Source organism: Cavia porcellus, unplaced genomic scaffold (assembly GCF_034190915.1).
Source record: "Cavia porcellus strain 051 isolate PalLab524CR breed Dunkin Hartley unplaced genomic scaffold, mCavPor4.1 scaffold_6, whole genome shotgun sequence".
Lineage (NCBI taxonomy): Eukaryota > Metazoa > Chordata > Mammalia > Rodentia > Caviidae > Cavia > Cavia porcellus.
The window spans coordinates 16,524,178-16,547,038 of NW_026947489.1; positions in this window are offsets into that span (position 1 = coordinate 16,524,178).

Consider the following 22,861-nt stretch of genomic DNA (forward strand, 5'->3'; position numbering starts at 1 on the left):
AAACAGGAGATTAGTCAAGGCTTTGATTGATAAACAAGGCTGGTAAAATTATCAGGTGGCCAGTAACCTTGATTAAATGGTTTGAGAATTGAAATAAAAAAATAGCATCTTTTGAGCAAAGCTGAATTGTAAAAAAAGCATGCCTGAGTGGAGCCGCTGAGCTGCTGTTTTGCGGTGTGCCGGTAGAGCACGCCCAGGGTGGGGGTGGGGCGAGCGTTGGGACATAGCACGCAGGGGCGGGCTGGAACTGCCCCCGGAAACATGTAAGATGGCAGTGACGACAATGGCACACGGGGGAGGGAGGGGCTGGGATGGCATGTGGGGGAGGGGCTGGGAAGTGGCTCGATGCAGCATGCGAAGCTGGAACTGCTCGCAGGGTGCGAGGATTAGAAAGTCAATTTAGGAACACAGCTGGGTTTTTATTAGCCTCCTGGACCTGTTTTAAAAGTTTGTTATAGTTAGTATGCTTGTCCTGCTCTGGCACAGCTATAGGCCCAGGGTCATTATCAGTGGTGTTTATCTTGTTTCTGTGATCACCTTCTTCTCGAGCTGCTTGCCACAACTGATTTTGCTCTTGTGAACTGAGAGTGGTATTTAGAATCACATAAACATCCTTAAAATGTAAATCATAACAATTAGTAATAAATTTAAATTGCCTGATATAATTCTGTGGGTCAACAGAGAAGCTACCTAATTTATGGGTAACCTGAGATAGATCAGAAAGGGAAAAAGGCACATGGATGTTAACAAGTCCCTTGGGGCCAGCTTGTTCCCGAAGTGGTAGCAGAGCCTGAGGAGAAAATTCTGGAGCAGAGGGCCATTAGGCAGCCATCCATCCGGTAAACGCGTGTGAGCAATCATCTGTAGAGTGGCTACAGAGCTGCTGCCGGTCACCCTGGGAAACACAGGCAGATGGCTTCTCACTGTGTGCCTTGCAGTGAGAAGATTGCTGTCGGCAGCACAATGAAGCGTCACGTGTATTGCAACAGGGCAGCTATTGTAGTTCAAAAGAGGAGCCACAAGGGGGAACCCGTTGACAGTGAGGCCTGTGCAAACATGGTGGAGCCCGGCCATGTGGCAGAGGGTTGCAACATGGTGACTGTTCCCAGCGCAAGCTGGAACAATCACGTGGCCTGCTGGAAGGACATAGCATCCTAGACCTAGTATGGTGGGCGGGCAGTGAGAATGTTGTAGGGGATAGAGAATTCTCAGGAGAAGAAGAAGTTGGAGACTGTGAGGAAGTGCTAACAGAGGGATTAGAGCCACTGGGAGAGTTATGGGTCCTGGGAGACGGAGGGGAAGACGATTGCACAGCAGGAGATAACAGTGAGGAACCATTTTAGGGGTAGGGAGGCGGCAGCCGGGAAAACACCGGAGGGCAGGATGGAAAAGTTTACGGCACAGTAGAGTTAGCTAAAAGTATCTGAGTGGGAGCACAAGACTTAATGAGAGATGGGCGTGTTCTCAGAATAAGAAAGGCCTAAATATAAGGGAGTTCTAATAACTTGTCACCGGCCTGACAGAAATCATACAAATTCCTGAGAATGCAGGGGTCAAATGTTCCTTCCTTGGGCCAACGATTGCCAATAAGCGGGTAGGTTGGCCGGACCTTCTGGCAGTAAAAAGTTAATTGTTTAGTTTTTTATGGTACTTTTAATTTTTAGAGTACGTAAATTGGAAATTAGGCATTGTAAAGGCATCTTTTGGGAGTTAGAAAATACGTTTCCCATGACTGATTCAGGCAAGAAATAAGCCATGGTCCAGAACAAGCTGTCACTTGTTTGTGGCACTACACAGTGGCTAAGGTTCCAAAAACTCGTATATTCCAGTCATCACTGAGAGATTTACGAATGGAGCCCATGTGGGGTCAGTAACAGTTTTTCCCATGAAAGCGCGAGGCTTTAAGGGAAGTGAGGGCCTTTCAGTGTGGGCAGTCCAAAAATATCTGCTTTGGGCTATCCGAACCCAAAGAATGTGAGAGATTTTAGAGTGTGGACACAGGTTCGCCCAGAAAGAACCCTGCCCTGGGCTGTCCTAAGGATGTGAAAATGCATCGACCCACACGAACGGGGAGAACAGTCGACTGGGGCTGCCCAGTGCCAAGAGTTCCTTGGGGAGTGCTCACCTGAAATCAATCTGGCCGATGCTGAGTGCAGGCAGCTGGCGACAAGGACATCTCGGGAGAGGAAAGAGCTTGGAATTAATCCAGGATGTTATCCAGTTATCGGCTAGGGGACTCAACTGGGTGTGTCCCAGGAGTCAGTCGCCTGTCGACTGAGTCATGGCACCAAATGATAGGATTATTTCCAAAAGATGAAAAATATTTCCAAAAGATGAGAAGTATAAAACAAAAAGTGGCCTTTATTCTGAGAACACGGAGAGAGATGACCGGCACCCACTACCGCTGGTGTCTGGTGATCTCTCCAGTGGACACGTGGCATGGGGGGTATGTAAGTAGCCTCGGTTTGGGGTGCAACCTAAGGAGAGCATTAGGGATGCACAGATAAGCACATGGTCCTAGGTTTGGTGCCATAGGTAAATTTCCAGGGGCAGGAAGATGGTGTCACAGGTAAATTCCTAGGGGAAATAGGGGGTTCCTGCTTCTGGTTGAGGCTTTCCTGGCTACAGTGTCCTGTCTGGGCCAAAACCCTTTCACCCTGGAAGTTGCCTCATTCTATCTGCAGTTACAAATGTGCGCACTCAGATTACAAACAGGCAAAAATCCCCAAATACTTACAGATGTTTAGCAGATCGATCGGTGAAAAAATAATTTTGGGGGGTCTCCCAGTAGCCCCGGATAAGCCCCCAAATCTTGTAATCCACACACGAGCTCCTAGAGACCCCCAACCTCGAGTCAAAAAATGAGGCAAAACATGTTTTTGTTTTTTGTTTTTTTTTTAAAGCAGCACTGATTTATTTTATCCTGGACCCAGCAACACAGTGCAGTTGGAGTTTGCAAAATCTATGTGTCTCCCTCAAAACTTTTTAGACCTTTTGTAGAAAACACAGTTTACAAAGTAAGTGGTTATGGGTGTCGAGTAGGAAATCTGCTAAGGAATGATGATGTTTCCCTTTGCAGAGGACAGAGAGGTCTAGCAGTAATTAACAATCCTTTGTTAACTTATTTTAGCACAAAATCTAGAGGACAACAATGGTTAAAGTATCAATTAGGTTAGGTTTCCAGGGATTTACAATTTTTTTAGAGAAGGGAGCATTGATTAACATATCAATTAGGTCACCCCCCCAAACAAAAATGCATACAGAACAGTATGGTGGTGTTACAGGTATTTTAGTCATATAACTTAGGCATAACACAAAGATAACGAAGCTCTTTTTGCTAGTGTATAGCATTTTTACTCAATGTTGGTTTAGGTATCTATATATTAACTATTTTGTCTTGTGTTGTCTTGAATATGAGTCTTTAGCTTATTCCTTAATGAGGCATTACAGCTGGCACACTTTTTAAATTTATATGAAAGCACTCCATTTTAACAATATTTTTTGTATATCCAATTATTTACCATGCAAATCTTAAAATATGGAATGGTTAAAAGTCAGGCATAGCTGAGGGTTTAGCTCAGTGGCATAAGGGCCTGCCTGGCAAGCACAAGATCATGAATTTGGTCTCTGGTACCCCCCATCCCAAAAATATGAGAGAGAGAGAGAGAGAGAGAGAGAGAGAGAGAGAGAGAGAGAGAAGACAAGAGGAGGGGAGAGAGGGAGGGGGGAGAGGGGGCGGGAGGGGAAGAGAGAGAAACTAGCATACATAGATTTTTAATTACATTATTTGCAGAACTATCTGAAAGCAAGTCAAATAGTATGACCTCTCATCCTTAACTAGCGCAGGTGCATGTCTTAGAAATAAGAACATTCTCATGTCTGACCACAAAAACCACAATCACACTGAAAAATTGTTAGCAATTCCTTCATACATGTAGCTGATTTATATTCAGTTTTTCCAAATTGCTCCCAATATATCTTAACAACTTTCGCCTGAGTTTACTGCCTTATAATAAGGTTCATATTACATTTGGTTAAGAAATATCCCGTTTAGTCTCAGCATAAAACAACGCCTTCATCTATTTTCTGCACTGAGCTTTTTGGTCGCAGTTGCCTTATAAAATATCTGACATTCTGGAGTTATCTGACTTTTTCATGAGGTTAGACATGCTAAGTACAGTCACTGGTTAAGGTTAAACCTCATTTCTCAAAGACATTTTTTGGCAATTATAAAATTCTAGGTGATATCAATTCCTCCCAGGACTTTGAAAATACCATTTCAATACTTTTTTGCTTTGTTTTATGTCATCTGTCACCACTGAGAGAACCGCTCAGAATCTCTTTTCTTTTACTAATCTGCTTTTAAGAGCTGCAAGCTGGTTTTGTGATCTTTTTCTTTGTCATTTGGCAACTTATCCACGTGGAATCTAGGCATCTGATTCCTGGTTTTGCTTGACTTTCATTCTGTTTTCTGAATCTTATAATTTAAGACTCTTTTAATTTACCATGACAAACTGTGAACCATTGTCTTTCTAAATGTTTCCTATTTCTTCTCTTGGCTTCCTCTCAATTCTAACTGGGTGTTATCTATATCTTTGAATTCAGTCTTTCTCACCTTGCAATCTCATATCTTCACGCTTAGTTCAGATGCGTTCTGAATATTTAAGGGTACAATGCCCTTAATTGTAGCTTACTTTCAGATGCTTTAAAAAAAAGATGCATTTAGGTTTTCACAGGATTTTGAAATTTGTGTTCTTTTAACCATCCTACATTTTAAACATTTTTATAATAAAAATTTGGACATAAAATGAATGAGCACAAATAGGAATGTTCTTAGATTAAAAAAAGCTTGTGGGCTACAATTCATCAGTAAAGAAATATTAACAAGTTAACGGCTAAAAAAGATTCCCCCAAAATACAGAGCTTCCTTTCACGAATAACTCTTTGTTTGACTTTATTAGGGTATTTATAACTTCCATGAAATTTTGAACTATGCATTATTTTTACTGCCAAAAATTTTTTTCCAAATCTACATGTGAATTTTAATAAACTTTCCCTTTATATCTTGACTTTTTCCCAATTTACTTCTTTAAATATATTTAACAAACCAATTTATATGCTGCATCTGGTAATTGGGATATGGGAGTTCTTTATATCTGATTTTAATTTTTTTTTTGTCTTGCTTTCACTTAGGATAGTTTTTCCTTATGTTCTGTGCTTTTTTTCTGTCTTGGGAGTTTATATTTGGAAGCTGTTTTATAATTTCTCTGAGCTCTTGGGCTCAGGCTGCCATTGTCTGTGGAGGATTTCCTTCACCGCTCTGCAGACTTACTACACACCTATTAAGCAGAATTCTCCAGGAAGTTTTTGGGCCACAGGTGGATCCGGTGGTGGCCTCAAGGCATGGCTGGCTTGTGACTTGGGAGTTCAGAAGTGGCCTTTTCATGAAACTGTGTATGTGTAAGTTGCCTTGGCTTGGCTTGAATTTACAATCTTTCTGCCTCAGCCTCCCAGACTGCTGAGATTATAGGCATGCACTAAAATCCCCAGCTGCTATTTCTCTTTTTTAATTCATTGTCCATTCATTTAAAAGTATAGTGTGTTATGCAGAGTTATTACCAAATTTGCAATTAGAGAACTTAAAAATTTTGAATCTATCTGTAATGTCAGAGATGGTGTTCAAGAGCTGTTTTGCACTAAGCCTTTGGATTCTCATGGAATTCATCTGGGGCTAAGTTTTGTGGCTGTTCTCTTGTTAATGGAGTGCAGCTCAGGCCAGAGCCTTCCACACAAGAGCCTGGTGTGTGCTGCCCATCCTCACCAGGCCTCAGCATCTTACCCACTAGCCAGGAAGCCACATCCAAGGACTCAAAATGTATTTTACTGTCCAGGCATAGAGGCACATGTCTGTAATCCCAGCACTCTGCAAGACCGAGGCAGGAAGATGGTAAGTTTAAAGTCCAGTCTGGGCATCTTAGTGATTTAGCAAGACTCTATGTCAAAAAATAAAGTGGATGGGGCAGTGGGTGGGGATATGGTTTACACAAAAAGGCATCTTACTCACTACTGTAGGACTATGTCAGCTGGCAAGGTGATTCCCTGAAAATAAAAATCCCTGATCTGTGGTGGTCTCTTAAATTTCTGCTGCATGAATACTCCAGCCATGGCCAGTTCTGAGCTCCCAGTGGTCTACAAACCAGCTCCATAAACACCTTGAATTTAAAGACTGGGCTCCTGCCTGCAGTGGAGCTGGCTAAGCACACCACAGCTCCTACCGCAGCGCAAATAGGAGGGATGCACCACAAATACTTGTTGAATGAAAGTACAAAATGCCACACAGAGGACTACACATAATGAGCATTCCTCCCATGTCCCAAAGTTATTAAAGTGCCAACAGAGTACAATTTGTCCTTCTATCCCCTGTCCTCCTTTTATTTTTCTAGCTCAGGCCATGATGTGATGAAACGCCTTGTTCTTTAGCATCTCCTTTCACTTTCCTACAGTCCTGCAGCACTAACCGATGCCCGTGGGATGGATGTGACAGACTGCAAGCAGGGGTCATCACTGGGGGGTTTCTAAGCATAAGTTGCTTCCCTTCCTAAGGCAGCACTAAGTGGTTGCAGCACTGAAAGCATGTTTTCTGTTGCCTGAAACACAAGGAAAAGAGCCCAGATGAGAGACAGAGAGAGAGAGAGAGAGAATTAGTGTGATGGATACAATACACAGAATGCTCCTTACTGAATTTTTCAGTTAATTCAACCCTGGGGAACAATATCTGGTGAGGTCTTAGAATCCTGCCAGTTTAGCGAAGGCAGAATGGCTTCCAGCTTTACTGATCACAACGGGCTTCAGGGAAAGAGAAGATATTTGAGTTGGACCTCCAAAGATGTCTGATGTTGAGGTTTGACCAGGCCAAGTTAGACAGAGGAAACGTCTTGTTCTACCACCTCTCTGCCATCCTGAATTTCTGCTTCCCAGGACTCCAGATGAAGGGATGGAAGGAAGGATGAGATGGCTCCTCCTGGCTGATGGGGTAAGAATAAAATTATTAAAATATCAATTTCTCTCCTTTCCCAGTTCAGTTGATTTTGAAAAAGACTAAGAATTCACGAAAGGGATTCCACCATGGAATTTTGATAGCATACTCCATTTTTAAAGGAAAATAGCTAAACTAATTTTTCTTTGAAGTTAAAGGCTTTTGTACTTTAAAGGGTTTGGGGATGTTATCAGAGACTGATTCCAAAGTTGACTCAGAAACTTCTGATGTTTATTGCATGTTTTGTTGGGGGGGGGACCATAGTGGCAAGTTGAGTGATGGTTTGAGAGATTCTGGGTATTTTAGGTACTCTTAATTCAATATGAAACATTTGGAAAGTTTGCTGTCAATAGATGGCCATTTGTCATCTCCCTTGTCTAAAACCAGAAACTAGAAATTCAAATCTCCTCTCATCCCCTGCCCTCAATCACCAGCCTCATTCATCAGAGCTCATTAGGAATTCTTAAACCCGTACGTTTGTCTCCACCCCCTTTACCATGAAATGAGGCTTCCACCTGCCTTCCTGTAGATGTATCTCTTTATGTAGAGCTTTGTTTTCCATCTTTATCCATTATGACACATTTCTGACCTGTAATAGAAAATGTGAATCACTGCAACTTAAAACAATGATGCATTTCTCTCTCAAATAAAGGAGAGCTGGAGCTAAGCAGACTTCCAGGGTATTATGGGATTTCCATGGAGGATCGAACTATCTCTGCTTTGTTAGTCTGAGCATGTGGCATCCATCCTCAAGGCTTCCTCACAATAGCAAGATGGATGCTATTGTTACTGCTATGCCAGCTATATTCAGGGAGCACAAAGAAGAAAAATAACCAGACCCGAAGATATTCTACCCAATTTGTCCCTCGGTTGAGAGCTTTTCCAGAACCTCTATCACAAAAAACTCTTCTTGAAGCTTTAACAGCACCTTAATTGGCAAGAGTACAGGAAATACAGCTTTTACATTAGATCTACTGCAAATAAATAGAGGTCCTATTAATGCAAGAGAAGAGGAGGCAACCAGTAGTACTCGCCCTGTGAGCCAAACTTTGCTTCAGACTATAGCCCTTGCATGACAACCGTCCACATCAGTAGTCCAGGGAAACTCTTTTGCTTTCTGTTACTCTAACTTAATTTGCTCCATCTTCTGCTTCATTCTATGCCATTCTCTACCTCCCACTCTGTGAGGTACCCATGGACCCATTTTCCTCCCCTACCGGGACTTGGCATAAATCACTTCCAAGGCCCATTGGCCATTGGCCTCCAGTGGTCTTTAGACTCTATGGAGACTTGGCCACAAGCCTTCTGTGACAGTGCAATGATGGTTTGAGTATCACCACCTATTCCTTACCCTACCCATTGCACTTGGCACATTCTCTTCCATTACCCTTTGTACCTCCTCAGCCTTCTGCAGGAATGGTGACTGTTTTAGTTACTTTTCCATCACTCACACTGAGGATCACCACAGGTTCAGCACAGCAGAGCATTTCATAGTGTTCAGTTGAATAAGCAACAGATGGACTGCTGTACAGCTTGGTTTGGTGATGAGGTTTTTTGTTTCAATGCCAGCAGTGGTTGCCAGCCCAGGACTGGGAGCAATTGAGGGTGCATGGGGCAGAGGCACAAGAATCAGAAGGCTCCAAAGGCAGCGAGACAACCATCAGCATGGACCGACTGCAGCTCCACATCTCATGGTTTCCATAGTGCTTTTATACCAACTGTGAATGATGATAAGTAGTTTTATTTCCTTTTTGTTTAAACATGACCATTAGAGGGTAAATAATATCAAGGATATTTTAGATTAAAATTAGTGGTGAATTGTGAAGAATGACATGAGGGCTGATGTCTTGACATATGATTTATAAATGATAATTTTACTAGAGATGTTAAACTATTGAAGCTCCTCCAGGACCACCTCATAAAAGCAGCATCATTTTTTCCTGCCAGTTCTGCTAAATGTTAGCATGGGTTGATCTCTGTGAAGGACTGAGTTAGTGGACTTCAGCTACCTGCTGAGTTCTTGCAAACTGTCATGATTTATGTCAGTGGCCTCCAGGCCTCATGAGTTTGCATTATGCATTTGTGATTGGTTCATTTTCTAGCACTTGGACTGATGGTGGCAGTGCTACATCCACATAGGGGCGGAGCCAGCATACAATGTAATGGCAGAAAGAAGGTGTGTGTCTCTCTCTTGCCCATTTCCACCTTGCTGTTTGCAGCCACCATGAACTGTGGCCCCACCATGCTACCCTGCCTTGGAGCCAACTGAGTATGGACTAAAACCTCCAAAAAGTGTAAGAAATAAACTTTTCCTTTCCCAACTTTGGGCATCAGGTATTTTGTCTCAGCGATGAGTAAAAAGTAACTAAGACAGAATTTGGTTCCAGGAATGGGGTAATTGCTGTGACTATACCTGACCGTGTTTATCAAGAGGCTTTGGAAATGGCTTGTGGGCAGGATTTGGAAAGGTTTGGATATGTTGCCTGGATGCATAGAGCTGGAGCAGCTTAGATTGTTCTGTAAAGGAGATTCTGGTCAGAGCTCAGGAGACCAGAAAGCTGATTAAAGCCTCATGGTAAAGACTAGGGTTGGGAGGTTTCTTCTGGGATGAAGGACTGCATTGGTTTTTGGACTCTCCACAATGTGTGTTATGGGTTGGCAGAAAGTTTGTCTGCATTTTGCTCATGCCCAGAGACTTTGCCTGAGACAGACTAAGGGCAATGGACTGATTAATCTGGCAAAGGAAATTTCAAGACAGTCGAATGTTGAGGCTGTGGCATGGATGTTATTGGGGGCTTTTAGCCAGCTTTATGTTGCAAATCAAGAGCAATGAGCCCAGCAGGATAATTTACAATGCTATGAGTTTGGATAGAAGGAAAACTCTAGTAAAGCTGTGGATTATAAAGATAGAGCTGACACTTTGATTGCTGGGAAGAAACAGAGATAAGAAAGATGGCCCCAGGGCATCCCAAGAAGTAGCAGGTCTCCACCCTTTGCAGCATCAAAACTGCAAAAGTGAAAGAATTTGCTCAGAGGAGAAAGCTGCAGAGCCCCATGCTCCAAAATGGCGATGGAGGCCATATGAGGTTCCAGAATGGTGGCAACATAGAGAAGCTTTCATTCACAATCAGGTTCATAGAGCCCAGTGATCCAGGCAGTTGACCCTACAGCAGGAGAGAGACTACTGATCCAGCTACTGCTCCAGCTGGAAGCAAACCTTGGTGGTATCCACATGATGCTGATTTTAGGTGCAAGGAAAATGCACAAATTCTGAGGGTAAGATGGCTTCCACCTCGATTGCAAAGGGCCTAGGAGGCCAAGCAGTGTGCCCCTGAGAGAGCCATTTGTAAAGATGTAAATGTGAAGCCAAAGGTGCAGTGGAGACCCCAGAAGTTTGGAAAAGCCAAGAACATGGGTCATCCAAGGAAAGTTGCAAAAAGTGAGCAGAGACAGTTTAAGAGAGAAGCTGTGGGAACTGATTTCCCTGAAAGTGCTGTGGGAGTGGAATCACCCAAGCCTTTTGGAGCTTGCAACCAGATTGTTTCAAATGCTGAGCATGGAACTCTAGGATTTAACATTCATCCTGCTGAATGTTGGACTTCTTTGTTTTCAATGCTTTATATTCCCCTATTTGTAACTTTTGGAATGGTAATGTTTATCTTGTGCCTTTGCATTTTAGAAATGTTTAACCTTGTTTCATTTGTACAGGGGGTTACAGTTAAGTTTGCCATGGATCTTGGAGGAGACTTAGGACTTGGACTTTTCAGCAATGCTGAAACTGTTAGGACTTTGGCAACTCTTGGAGATGGACTAAATGTCTTTTGTATAAAAGATGTACATGAGTCCTGGGAGTCAGGGGTGGAATGTCATGGTTTATGTCAGTGGCCCCCAGGCCTCATGCATTTGCATTATTCATTTGTGATTGGTTCATTGTCTAGCTTTTGGATTGATGGTATCAATGCTACACCCACATAGGGGTGGAGCCAGCATAAAACGTAATGGCAGAAAGAGGGTGTGTGTCTCTCTCTTGCCCATTTCCACCTTGCTATTTGCAGCTGCCATGAACTGCGGCCTCACCACACCATCTTGCCTTGGAGCCAACTGAGTATGGACTGAAACCTCCAAAAGCTGTAAGAAATAAACCTTTCCTTTCCCAACTTTGGGCATCAGGTATTTTGTCTCAGCGATGAGTAAAAAGTAACTAAGACAGGCAGGCAAGACAAGAGACTGAATACCTTTAGTTTCAGGGCCATGGAGTAAATGTTGGAATAAAATGTTTATTGGGTAGAGGAATGAATAGTTCTGTGATGCCAATTAGCTGATAAATTATATAATATTTTTCCTACTAAAGAGGTTCCCAACCAAAGAAGTTTGAAAATCCAGTGTTACTGAAGAAGACCCAGCTCTGATTTTTAAAAATTTTGTGTTTAGCCCAGTAGAAGGATAAGTTTATCACAGGTCACAGTGGTTTTAGTTCCTTGTGTCATTCGTGATGTTTGATAGGATAAATCAGGCATTTGGTAAAGTGGCTTAATTGTAATTCTCCATTTTTAGGGGAAAACTCACTTTATTATGTGCAAGAGTTTCATAACTAACGAGGAGTGAGATTATAACTGTTAAGTACAATGGAATGAGCACACATGTATGTGTCATGCTACTTTTCATGTAAGTTTATATGAAAAAATTTATAATAAAAATGAACTGATTCAGATCCATAATTTAAAATTTCTATGCTTTCAATTAAAGATCTAAAATTTTAAAGGTAGACATGAAAATTCTAAATAGATTACGTTATGGATTAAAAGCTGGTGGTCAGCCTGACACCAGCTGAATTAAATCAGCATGGTGCCGAGTGTAGATGGCTCACCTGAGGAAAGTTGCCAGTATAAAAGGAGACATGGAGAGGAGGAGTGAGGCACTGTGGCTTCTCCTAGGTGTTGTTATTTGGAGCCATTGGTTCTTCTGGAGGAACTTGTCATGGCTAGCTTTCCCGATATGAATTCAGCCATTATCATCAGAGGAGCTTGGTACCTTGTTGCTGAGAGTGGCTGCAGTTCACTTTGGAGTTGCTCTGCTCTTTACATTGAGCATTGCTTCCTGGCTCTGGAGGGGAAGATGTGTGCTGTTTAATCTCCAGCAGAAGCTTGTCATGCAGGCTTCCTGACGTGTGCTTTTTTGTTGGAGGAGCTTGGGACCTCATCGTCATTGAGGATGGCTGTGGTACTTTTCAGGGCAGCCCTGGTTCTTATTTTGAGCATGAGTGTAGAACCCTCAGCTTACTGGCACAGGTCTTTCATCCCACTAGCACAGACTTTCTAGCTTCCACCACTGACCTTTGGGCCTTCCCAGCATATATCCATAAAATAGATTTGCATGAGTCCTTGTCATGGGCCCTAGACCTCTAGTTGCACTCGTGAGAGGCATTCTTATGGGTCTTCAGCTCTACTCAAGCAGGACATTACTGTGGGATCCAGGCTCTTGGCTGAATTTTCTGTCTTTAGTGTTTTGCATAAAACTTTCTTATATTTAACTTTGGGTGACTATCATAAAATAATAATATAAATTCTATGTCCTATATGTAGTTGTTTTCCTTATAACCCCTAACAGATTGTTTCTGAAAGTCTTAATATGTTTGTTAAAGCTGTTCTAGTTGGATCTTAGGAATTGATGGAAACCTCTTCAGAGTGGTTGGTAGATGTTCTTGTACTCTGGAAAATATAAAACTACCTTTCTTGAAACACTCCAATTGTGATGAGATTTCTTTATAATTATACTTAACAGGAGTTGCTTTTGTCTCAGAAAGTATGACAGAATTTCCAGGGTGGCAGATTTAGAATATTGAATCTTCTTTGACTTAGGTTAAACATTACAAATGATTTGACCCTTCTGGGGTGTACAAGGTTCAGGACTTGGACAAGGGTCCTTGGGCTCTCTCCATTGATAATAGTCCCATTTGTGTTTTTAAATTGTTCTTGGGGTCTAAGTACCAAGAGTAGTGCCAAGTCACAATACTACTCACAGGGCAATCTATCATTTTAACTGGACAACCTGCATAATTAAAGAAAAGGCTTTCCTCATGAGAGACTGAGATCCTGTTAAGAACCCTTCAAGGGTTCAAAGGAATCCTATATGATGTGGTAGTAGTGTGAGTTCAGAGCAGCTTTGTTCTTCTCCATGTGCCTCAGCTCTGGGCACTGGAGAGAATCCAGCTAAATAAATTCAACAGCCATGTCTCTGGAAAAGGTACACATGGGCATTGTCAGCCAAGGTTAGAAGCTGTTACTGTGGTACAAAGATAAGGACCCAAGATTCTGAAGTCCAGAGTGGTTTTCTATATACAAATTGGTTACTAGTTTATTTCAACTCCTTAGGAACATTTGGAATCATGCAAGTCTGACTTTGAACTGGGTAAATTGTGAAATCATTGTTAGGCAATGATTCACAACAGGGATTAGTTTCCTTCCCAGGGGACATGTGGCACTATCTGGAGACCTTACTGTCCTCTAGTGGGAGGAGTGGTACTGAATGTCTTACACAATGATCCCAATCATAAAGAATCTGGTCTCAAATGCCAATAGTGCTGAAGTTGAAGTCCCCTGCTCTTATTTGGGTTTTATCCTCTATAGTGTAGAAGTAACAGTGCTTCCTTACTATGGTTAGTGAGTAATGAGCGCAGTACTTCTAGTCATATGCCAGGCACACATGGGGGCTGAACAATCAGCATGCATCAGGAAGTGTTAATGGGTTCGAAACAGAGAGCCACTATCTCCAAAACGCTCTAGGACAACTACATGGCTTCATGTAGCCTGGTCTTATTTCTAGGCTCCTCTTCACCCCTTCAATGTAAAGTGTCACTGAAATTTGTAGTGAATGTTTAAATAAAAAATATTTTGGTAAAAGGTATGTGCCATTAATCCCCCTCAAAGTACCTCCTCACTTCAAACACACTTTTCTCATTGTTCTTCCCATTTTTTGAAACAGCTCTGGAAGCACTCTTTTGTGATTGTCTTCAATTGCACTGTCTTTCATGACTTCCTTGATGTCTTAAATTGACTCAAATCATTTACCTTGCATGGTCATTTTCACTTTGAGGAAGAAGTCATATGGTCCCAGGTCTGGGGAATAAATGGGTGAGGATACACCATAATGTTTTAATGAACATTCCTGTCTAGTGAATGACCCTCAGCAGCAGCATTCACTGCATCTTAGAACATACATGGTAACTGATAGGATTTTTGGTGCAATAAAGGGAAAATATAAAGTAAAAATGGCCTTTATTGTAAGAACGCAGAGAGAATCCCATGACCACTGGGGTTCTGGCTTTCTCCAATGGAAACGTAGTGTGTGGGGGATATACATATAGTTTCTGACTGGGGTGGGGTTTAAGGTGGCATTGCTGATGTGCAGGCAGCTAATTGGGACTCTTTCCGCACCACAGGTAAGGTGTCATAGGGGAGGGGAAAGTGACCTCAAGGTAAACATCCCCTGCCCCCCCCCACTGCCGTAATATCCTATCTAGGGCAAAATCCTTTCATTCCTGTCTTTTTATTGTTAGGAAAAGGACAAAGTCTCTTTCTTACTACTTACTGCTGAAAGGGGCCATTGTATTGGGGTTTAGGAAGGTTGATGGGATGACAGTGGAAGCCCATTCAGAAGCTTGTGCCAGATATTTTAGCCAGGACAACTTTATCATTGGTGAATGACTACATGTTAAACTGGAAAACAAGGAGACAAGGTGCTATGAGGAGGCAGGCCACTATCATATTTAAGGACTCAGGTGAGGTAGAAGGAAAGGTGCCTTTGATTTAGATATGTCATGGTCACCATGTCACCATGGTGATATAGAATTCTGAAAAATAAGTGGGCGAGGTAGAATTCTGAAAAATAAGTGTGGGGTTAGGAGGAGTGAAGTTGTGAGAGGTGATTATTCCCCACCTGAAAGGGTAAAAGTTAAGAGTATAGGTAGGTAGGGCTTGTCTCTGGTTCAGGAGTTGAGCTGGAAAAAATAAGAGGGGTGGGAATGGCCGTGGCTGTGTCACTGTAAGGGAGATAAGAGCCTAGGCTTTCAGGGATCTCACAGTTGACTAAAACAGCTGAGGGTAGAGAGAACTAAGACATTTGTCACGTAGATCTTATGCATGATGTGAGAGTCTTTAGGAAAGACTGTTAAGAGTACTGCTGTAAAAAAGATAATTAATAGAATATAAGGGATTAGGAATCAAATTGGATAACAAAACATGACTTGGCCTGAGAGTTGTGGCTGTGAGGCTTTGGTGAGACAGAGATGGATGGGTGACAGAAGAGATGACCACTCAGGATGGTTAGATTTAGGGTTGGGAGGGCACAGCTTAGCCTGAGTGATCTGAAACCAGGATGGCAGTCCAGCAACTTTGACTGCTGTTGGGGTTGCCAAGAAAATCAGGTAGAGGCTGCTCCAGCTTGGTTGTAGTCTTGTGGATTTAGAATATTTGAGGTAAATTAGATCTCTTCGGGATATCGGAGGATCTGGTTTGGTCCCTTCAGAGGGTTGAGGAAGGCAGAGATCAGCATGTTGTTGTAACAGATGTCAGAGGAAGGATAGGATTGGGATATATAGTCAGCAAGAGGAGGGAGACTTTGGGGAGTAGGAAGATTGTGGAGTAAGAATGGCCTTCCATACATAAGTTCAAAAGGACTTAAAAATGTAGGAGCCTGGGGAAGTGCCCTGAGCTTGGCTAAGGCTAAGGGCAGAAGTTGAGGCCAAGGTTGGTATAGTTCTAAAATGAGCTTTGTAAGGTGTTTTATGAGGCTATTTGCCTTTCCTACTTTTCCTAAGGATTGTGGATGGTATGGAATGTGTAGGAACCAGGTGTTGTGTAAGCTTGAGGATATCTATTGAATGATCTGAGAAATAAAGGTTGGACCGTTATCTGACTGAATACTCTGAGGTAGACCAAACCTTGGGATAATTTTCTGTAACAGGATGTTAGTGACTATATAAGCGGCCTCCCTGGTTGTGGGAAAGGTTTCTATCCATCTTGAAAAAGTATAAACAAAGGTGAGAAGATATTTGAGAGTTTTGTGGTGGGGTATATGTGTAATATCTACCTGCCAGTCCTGAGAAGGGACCTCGAAATTGTGTCCTTGAATTGTGTCCTCAAAATTGGTGAGTAGGAAATGAAGGGGGTGCTATCTGTCCCTGAGGAGAGGTCCTAGCACAGAGATGACAGGTGTGAGTCATCTGAAGAATGATAGCCTTTAGAGAAGGATGTAAGAGTTTGTATTGGGTCTGTGATCCTATATAGAAACAGTTATTAAGTCAGTGGTGATGTCTAAGGCCTGCTGATTTGGGAGAACAAGTTTTGATCCCTGGAAAATCCATCCCTGAGTGTTTTGTGTATAATCTGGTTTATGAAGTAACTGTAGTTGCTCTCGTCCATAATTAGGTCAAGATATACTGTTTGGAACTAATAGGAGAAGATGAGAAGGATAGGGCCTTTGTGCAGCTAACTTGGCTTGTGAATCTGCAAAGGCATTGCCTTGAGCAATGGGATGTGCAGAATTTTGGTGTTGCCTACAATGAATAACTGCTGCCTGCTTTGGGAGTAGTGCTGCTTCTAGGAGTTTAAGGATAAGAGGTGTATTAATGATGGAGTTAATAAAACCTGAGAGTTAATAAAACCCTGTTCTTCCAGACAGAGGTATGAGAGTGTAAAATGCTACATGTATACTTTGAATTAGTGTATATATTTATGACTTTGTCTTTTGCTAGTGTAAGAGCCCTTGTAAGGGCAGTAAGTTCTGCCCTCTGGGGAGAGGTCCCAGGTAGCCGTGGATTTGCCTCTATAACTTTTGACTGGTTAACTATTGCATAGCATAACTTTTTTTTGACTATCTGTGTTTGTTGAACTGCCACCTATGAACCATGTGTCAAAGGCTAGAGAGAAAGATGTGCTACTAATGTGAGACAAAGGAGTGAGAATCATCTGTAAGACCTCAGTATAGTCATGGTGAGGGTGGTCTTCTGAGGTGGGAAGTAAAGTTGTCACATTAAGAGGATCACTAGTTGCAATAGAGACACAAGGTTCCTGAGAGAGGGCTAGATGTACCTGTTGAAGGAGAGAAGGGGTCATCAGGGCAGGGAGTGCCTTATGTGAGATAAGCTCATTTAGATAGTGAGGTGAGTGTACTGTAATAGACTTCCCTAATGTAAACTTCTTAGCTTCCTGTGCAAGTAGGGCTGCAGCCACAAGGGCTCAGAGACAAGGTGCTCATCCCTTTTACTGTGTTGTCTAACTGTTTTGACAAGTAGGCTACTGCTTGAAAAGAAGGTCCCTTCTTGTGTCCTAGTTCACCTACAGCATTGTGGCCCTGAGAGGTAGTATATAGAGTGAAAGGTTGGGTCAGGAAGGGTAAGGGCTGGAGCTCTTAGGAAAGCCTCTTTTAATTTATGAAAGGAGCATGTATGGGCATAGTGGGGTCTAGGGGTTCTGGGAAGGGACCCTTAAAAGCCTTTTGGAGAGTTGAGCTAGAGCTGCAAAGTTAGGAATCCAGAGATGAAAGAAATTAGCTTAACCTAGGAAAGATGTAACCTATTGTTTAGTTGTGGGCACTTGGAGATCTCAAAGAATAGTATTATAATCTGTAGTGATAGAGAAAGTGGTGGGGTGAGAAAGAGATATTTGACTTTTGGCGAAGCTATTTGGGCATTAGCAGGAGACACCCTCTACCCACAGCTGGCGAGAAAATTAAGGAGACTAGGTCAATGCTGTATGGCTAATGTATGGGATGGAGAACATAAGAGAAGGTCATCTATGTATTGAAGGAGAGTGCTAGGTTTGAGATCAAGTTCTGCAAGGTCAGCAGCAAGAGCTTGGCTAAAGAAGTGGGGACTGTCCCTGAACCCTTGGGGGACCACTGTCCAAATAAGTTGTTGAGACCTGAGAGTGCCTGGGTCACTCCATGTAAATGCAAAAAGATCCTGACAATCAGGGTATAGAGGGATGGGAAAAAAAGGCATCTTTAAGATCTACAACTATAAAGTGAGTGGTGGAGGGAGGGATATGAGAGAGCATGGTATAAGGGTTTGGCACCACTGGGTGGATTGGGATAACAGCACTATTGATTACTCTAAGGTACTGCACTAAGTGATAAGACCCATCAAGCTTGAGTAGTGGGAGAATGGGAGTATTATAAGGTGAGTGAGTAGGTTTAAGGAAACCATTATCTCAAAGGTGCTTAGTTATAGATTTAAGTCCCTGTAAATGTTTGTGAGCTATGGGATATTGGGGAACACAAGGAAAAATTGAAGGATTCCTGAGACAAATTAAAATAGGCATGGCATGGGTAGTGCAGGTGGGATTGGAAGTATCCTAAACTACAGGATCGACCAGAGAAGAAGAAAGGGGAGGGGATGACTTTGTGGTGCACTCTGAGGATGTTTGGAGGACTAGAGCTGTGGGGAGGGAAAAGGTAAAGGAGAAGTTAAGCTTTTGAAGGTGATCTCTACCTAAAAGGGGTGTGGGGCATGTTGGAACTACTAAGAAGCTAAGGGTAAGGAAGAGAGTCTGGAATCTGCATGCAATAGGCCCTGTCCACAAAGGCTGCATACACTGGCCATCAACACCCACCATAGAGATTGAGGACTTAATACAAGGACCTGAAACTCAGAAAGTATACTATAAGTCACCCCCCGTGACTATACGTACAGATAGTGTCTTACCTGAGACCTCCAGTGAGACTTGGGGCACCTAAAAGGATACTTTAATGGGGTCTGTGGGCCCTGAGCCCCATCAGTCTTCAGCAGCAAGTCTGAGCAGATCAATCAGCAATGGATCTGGTGGTGATGGAGTCTCCTGTGAGGGAAAGGAGTTAGAGGATGGCTTCCCTGCTCTCTGGTGGCTAGGACAGTCGCTCTTCCAGTGGTCTTTGTGTCCTGTCCTGTGGGTAAGTCTATGGAGACCCTAGAGGGGGAGTGGGGATGAAGAGGGGACAAGAGACACAAAGGATGGAGACAAGATGAAGAAGTCTAATCAAATCTCGTTTACTCACAGAAGGAGTAAAAAATATATAGGGTATCAAGGAGGAGGGATTTGGGTGCTGAGAAGTCAGCAGGTAACAGCAACAGTGGCAAGACAGAGGGTTATAGGTCAATTCAAATTCCTGGTGTGGACTCATAAGGCAGGCTGATTAACAAATTTCTTTCTTTGTGCCTCTTTTTCCTCTTTGTGAGTTTTTTCTCTGTTGTTGAAAATATGGAAAGCTAAATTAAGAAGGTCTCCTTGTGGGGTTTAAGGGCCATGTTCAGCCTTTTGTAACTTTGCACAAATATCAGGAACAGACTGAGACATAAGAGTTAACAACAATCATACCTTCATGAGAGTCTGGGTTTACATTAGTAAACTTAATTAAGGTGTCCCTAAGCTGATTTAGGAACACAGCTGGATTTTCATTAGCCTCCAGGACCTGTTATAAAAGTTTGTTATAGTTAGTATGTTTGTGAGAAATTTTATTAAGGCTCACAATTAGACATTCAATCATCTTATGTATTTTATAAGAACCTTCTCCATTTTGGTAATTCCAGTTAGGATCTTGTTCTGGCATTCCAGTAGGCCTAGATCATTTTCAGCAGTATTTGCCTTATGTCTGTGATAGGCTTCTTCTCGAGCTGCTTGCCACAGCTGAGCTTGCTCTTGTGAGCTGAGGGTAGAGTTCAAAATCACATAAATATCCTTAATATGTAAGTCATAACAATTAATTATAAATTCAAATTCTCTGGTATAACTTTGTGGGTCAACAGAGAAGCAACCTAATTCATGGCTAATCTGAGATAAGTCAGAAAGGGAGAAAGAAACATGTATATTAACAAGTCTCTCAGGGCCAACCTGTTCCCAAAGTGGGAGCAGAGACTGAGGCAGAGAAGACTGTGGAGTAGATGGCCACTGAGCAGCCAACTGTCCAGCAGGCATGTATGGGCAATTACCCAATAACTGGCTACAAAGCAGTCACCTGTCACCATGAGACAAGGAAACACAGGCTGCTGGTGGGTTGCCTAGCCACTGCTGGCTGCATGGTGAGTCATCATGTGACCAGCAGCAGGGTGCTCATTGATGATCACATGAGGAGCCACAAGGAGGTGGCCATTGACTGTGAGACCTGTCCCAAGATGGCAGTGCTCTGTCACGTGGTGGAGAGCCGCAAGATGGAAGTTGTCCTCCACACAAGATGCAGCAACCATGTGGCCTGCCAGAGGCTGGATTGCCTGAGACTGAGTATGGTGAGCATGTGGAGAAAATGGTGACACCAGGGAAGGACATAAAGAACCCTCAGACAGAACAGTCGGCTCGGGTGGGGGTGGGGGAGTGAGAAGTTGGAGACTGGAGAGAAATGCTAGGGGAAGGATTAGAGACCCTAAGGAAGAAGAAGGAGAGGACAGCACAGTGGGATAGAAACCTTTGGCTGAGAAGGCTGTGGGGTTTGATCTTAGGGATGCAGGGGTTAAAGAGGAGGGCACATCATCTAAGGGGTCTTGACGAGAGGAGGGGAAAGTTTGTGGTGCAATAGAGTTAACTAAAATATTTGAGCAGGTGTACATGATTTAATGGGAGAAAAGCACGTTCTTAGGGTAAGGAAAGCCTGTACATATGGAATTTCTGCTAACTTGTCACCAGTATAACAAAAGTCATACAAATTTTTGAGAATACAGGGGTCAATTGTCCCCTCTTTAGGCCATGGGATGCCATTAAGTTCATAGGTCAGCCAAGCCTCCTGGCAGTAAAAGATTGTTTTAATTCTTATGGTTTTCTTTAGGCCAAGGGTATCAAGGTTACGAACCAGGCACCCCAGAGGAGGTGGGGAGAGAAAAAAGTATTTCCCATGATTGAATTAAAAGTGAGCCAAAAGGGACAATTTAAGGGTTGAGAGCTCTGGCCCTCCCTTAAGGAATGTGTCCTAGACTATGCCTGACCAAAAGAGATCCTCACCTATTTTGGACGCGAAATAAAAAAAATGGCTCCAATTCAAATCCAGTGGTTGTCACCAAAAGGCATGGGTCAGGGTCCCAGAAGACCACAATAACAGCTCTGCCTCAGACTGTGCAAGGAACCTGAGAACTGCTACCCCAGTCCAGGGATGGAATGGGAACCCAGCGTGAGCCTGGCCCATGGCCATGGAGAAAACCCTGAAGGGAAGTTGACTCACTGAGGTAAACGAATTAGGCCAGTGTTGTTTGCAGGCTGGTGGTGACAAGTTGAGCAGCTCCCGCTTGTTGAGAAATGAGGAATTAATCCAAGATGCAGTCCAGTCCATAAATTAGCGGGGGGACTCAAACTGAGGAGTCACTCAGGCTGCCTTCCTGGTCAGGGAACCAAATGATAGGATTTTGTTGCAATAAAGGGAAAATATAAAGTAAAAATAGCCTTTATTCTGAGAATGCGGAAAGAATCCCATGACCCCTGGGGCCTGGCTTTCTCTGCTGGAAATGTGGTGTGTGGGGCATACATATAGTTTCTGACTGGGGTGGTGCTTAAGGTGGCATTGCTGATGCGTGAACAGCTGACTGGGACTCTTCACACTACAGGTAAGTTGTCATAGAGGAGGAGAAAGTGACCTCAAGATGAACATCCCCCGGCCCTGTCTCCCACTGCTGTAATATCACATCTAGGGCAAAGTCCTTTCAGTAATGACAGGAAAGTAGACTTCTAGAACTGCTTCAGAAAAGGCAAGAATGATGGGATACATGTATTTGGAGGGGGGGAATATTTTGAAGGGGATTAGTGGCCATTTTTTTTTTTTTTTTTTACTGTGATACAATTTTTAAAACAATTTATATATTAAGTACATATTTTGATCACATCTCAAAAGATCTCCTTATGCTTTAAGATCTTAATCTTTTGGGGCTGGGGATTTAGCTCAGTGGCATAAGTGCCTGCCTTGCAAGCAGGCAGTCGTGAGTTCGATCCCTGGTACCGATAAAAATGAAAAAGACAAAAAAAAAAAAAAAAAAAAAAAAAAAGATCTTAATCTTTTAAGACTTTATTTGGGAGGGAGAAGAATTTTTCAAGTTACTATTTTAGCAGGAGTATGTAGATGGACTTAAATATTTTCTTGTGTGGGTATGTTGTTCTATTTTCAAATGTTCTCACTAGCTGCAGACCTTGAGTATGAAGCTCTTATGGCATCTTTCTTCTGAAATTTAGAATTAAGAGAAAGAATCTTGATATCCTAGTTATTTTTTATTTGAATAATCTGGATTTTCTATGTGGAGTTGTAAGGGGTTTATTTTTTGCTTAAAATTAAAAGTAATAATTCATCACTACAGTCTTTCCTGTTTTTATTTTTCCTTAATGGTTTGGGAACTTAATAGGATCTTAAAACTTATATGCTCTTTGGTCAAGGTAATGTTATTTAGATAATATGAATCATATCCTCTACAATTTACCTATTAAAGTGTTCAGCCTACTGGTTTTCAACCTATTCAGAGTAAAAGAGCCTCCATCTAAAGTTTAGAATAATTCCATCCCTTTTTCTCATAAAAACCTATACATAGTAGCATTCCCTACCTTTCTTTCTCTAGTCCTATACAACAAATATTGTACTGAATTTTTTGCTGCAGATTTATCTATTCTAGATATTTCATGTAATGGAATCACACATTATGTGTTCTTTTGTGTCTTGCTTCTTTCCCTTAGCATAATGCTTTCAGAGAATCCTCAGTACTATAGCATGAATCAGTACTTCATTCATTTTATAGTGGAACAATATTCCATTGTGGGAATATATACTATTTTTTTTATCCATCAGTTGATGGCAAAATGTTGTATCTGCTTTACAGCTATTGAAAACAAT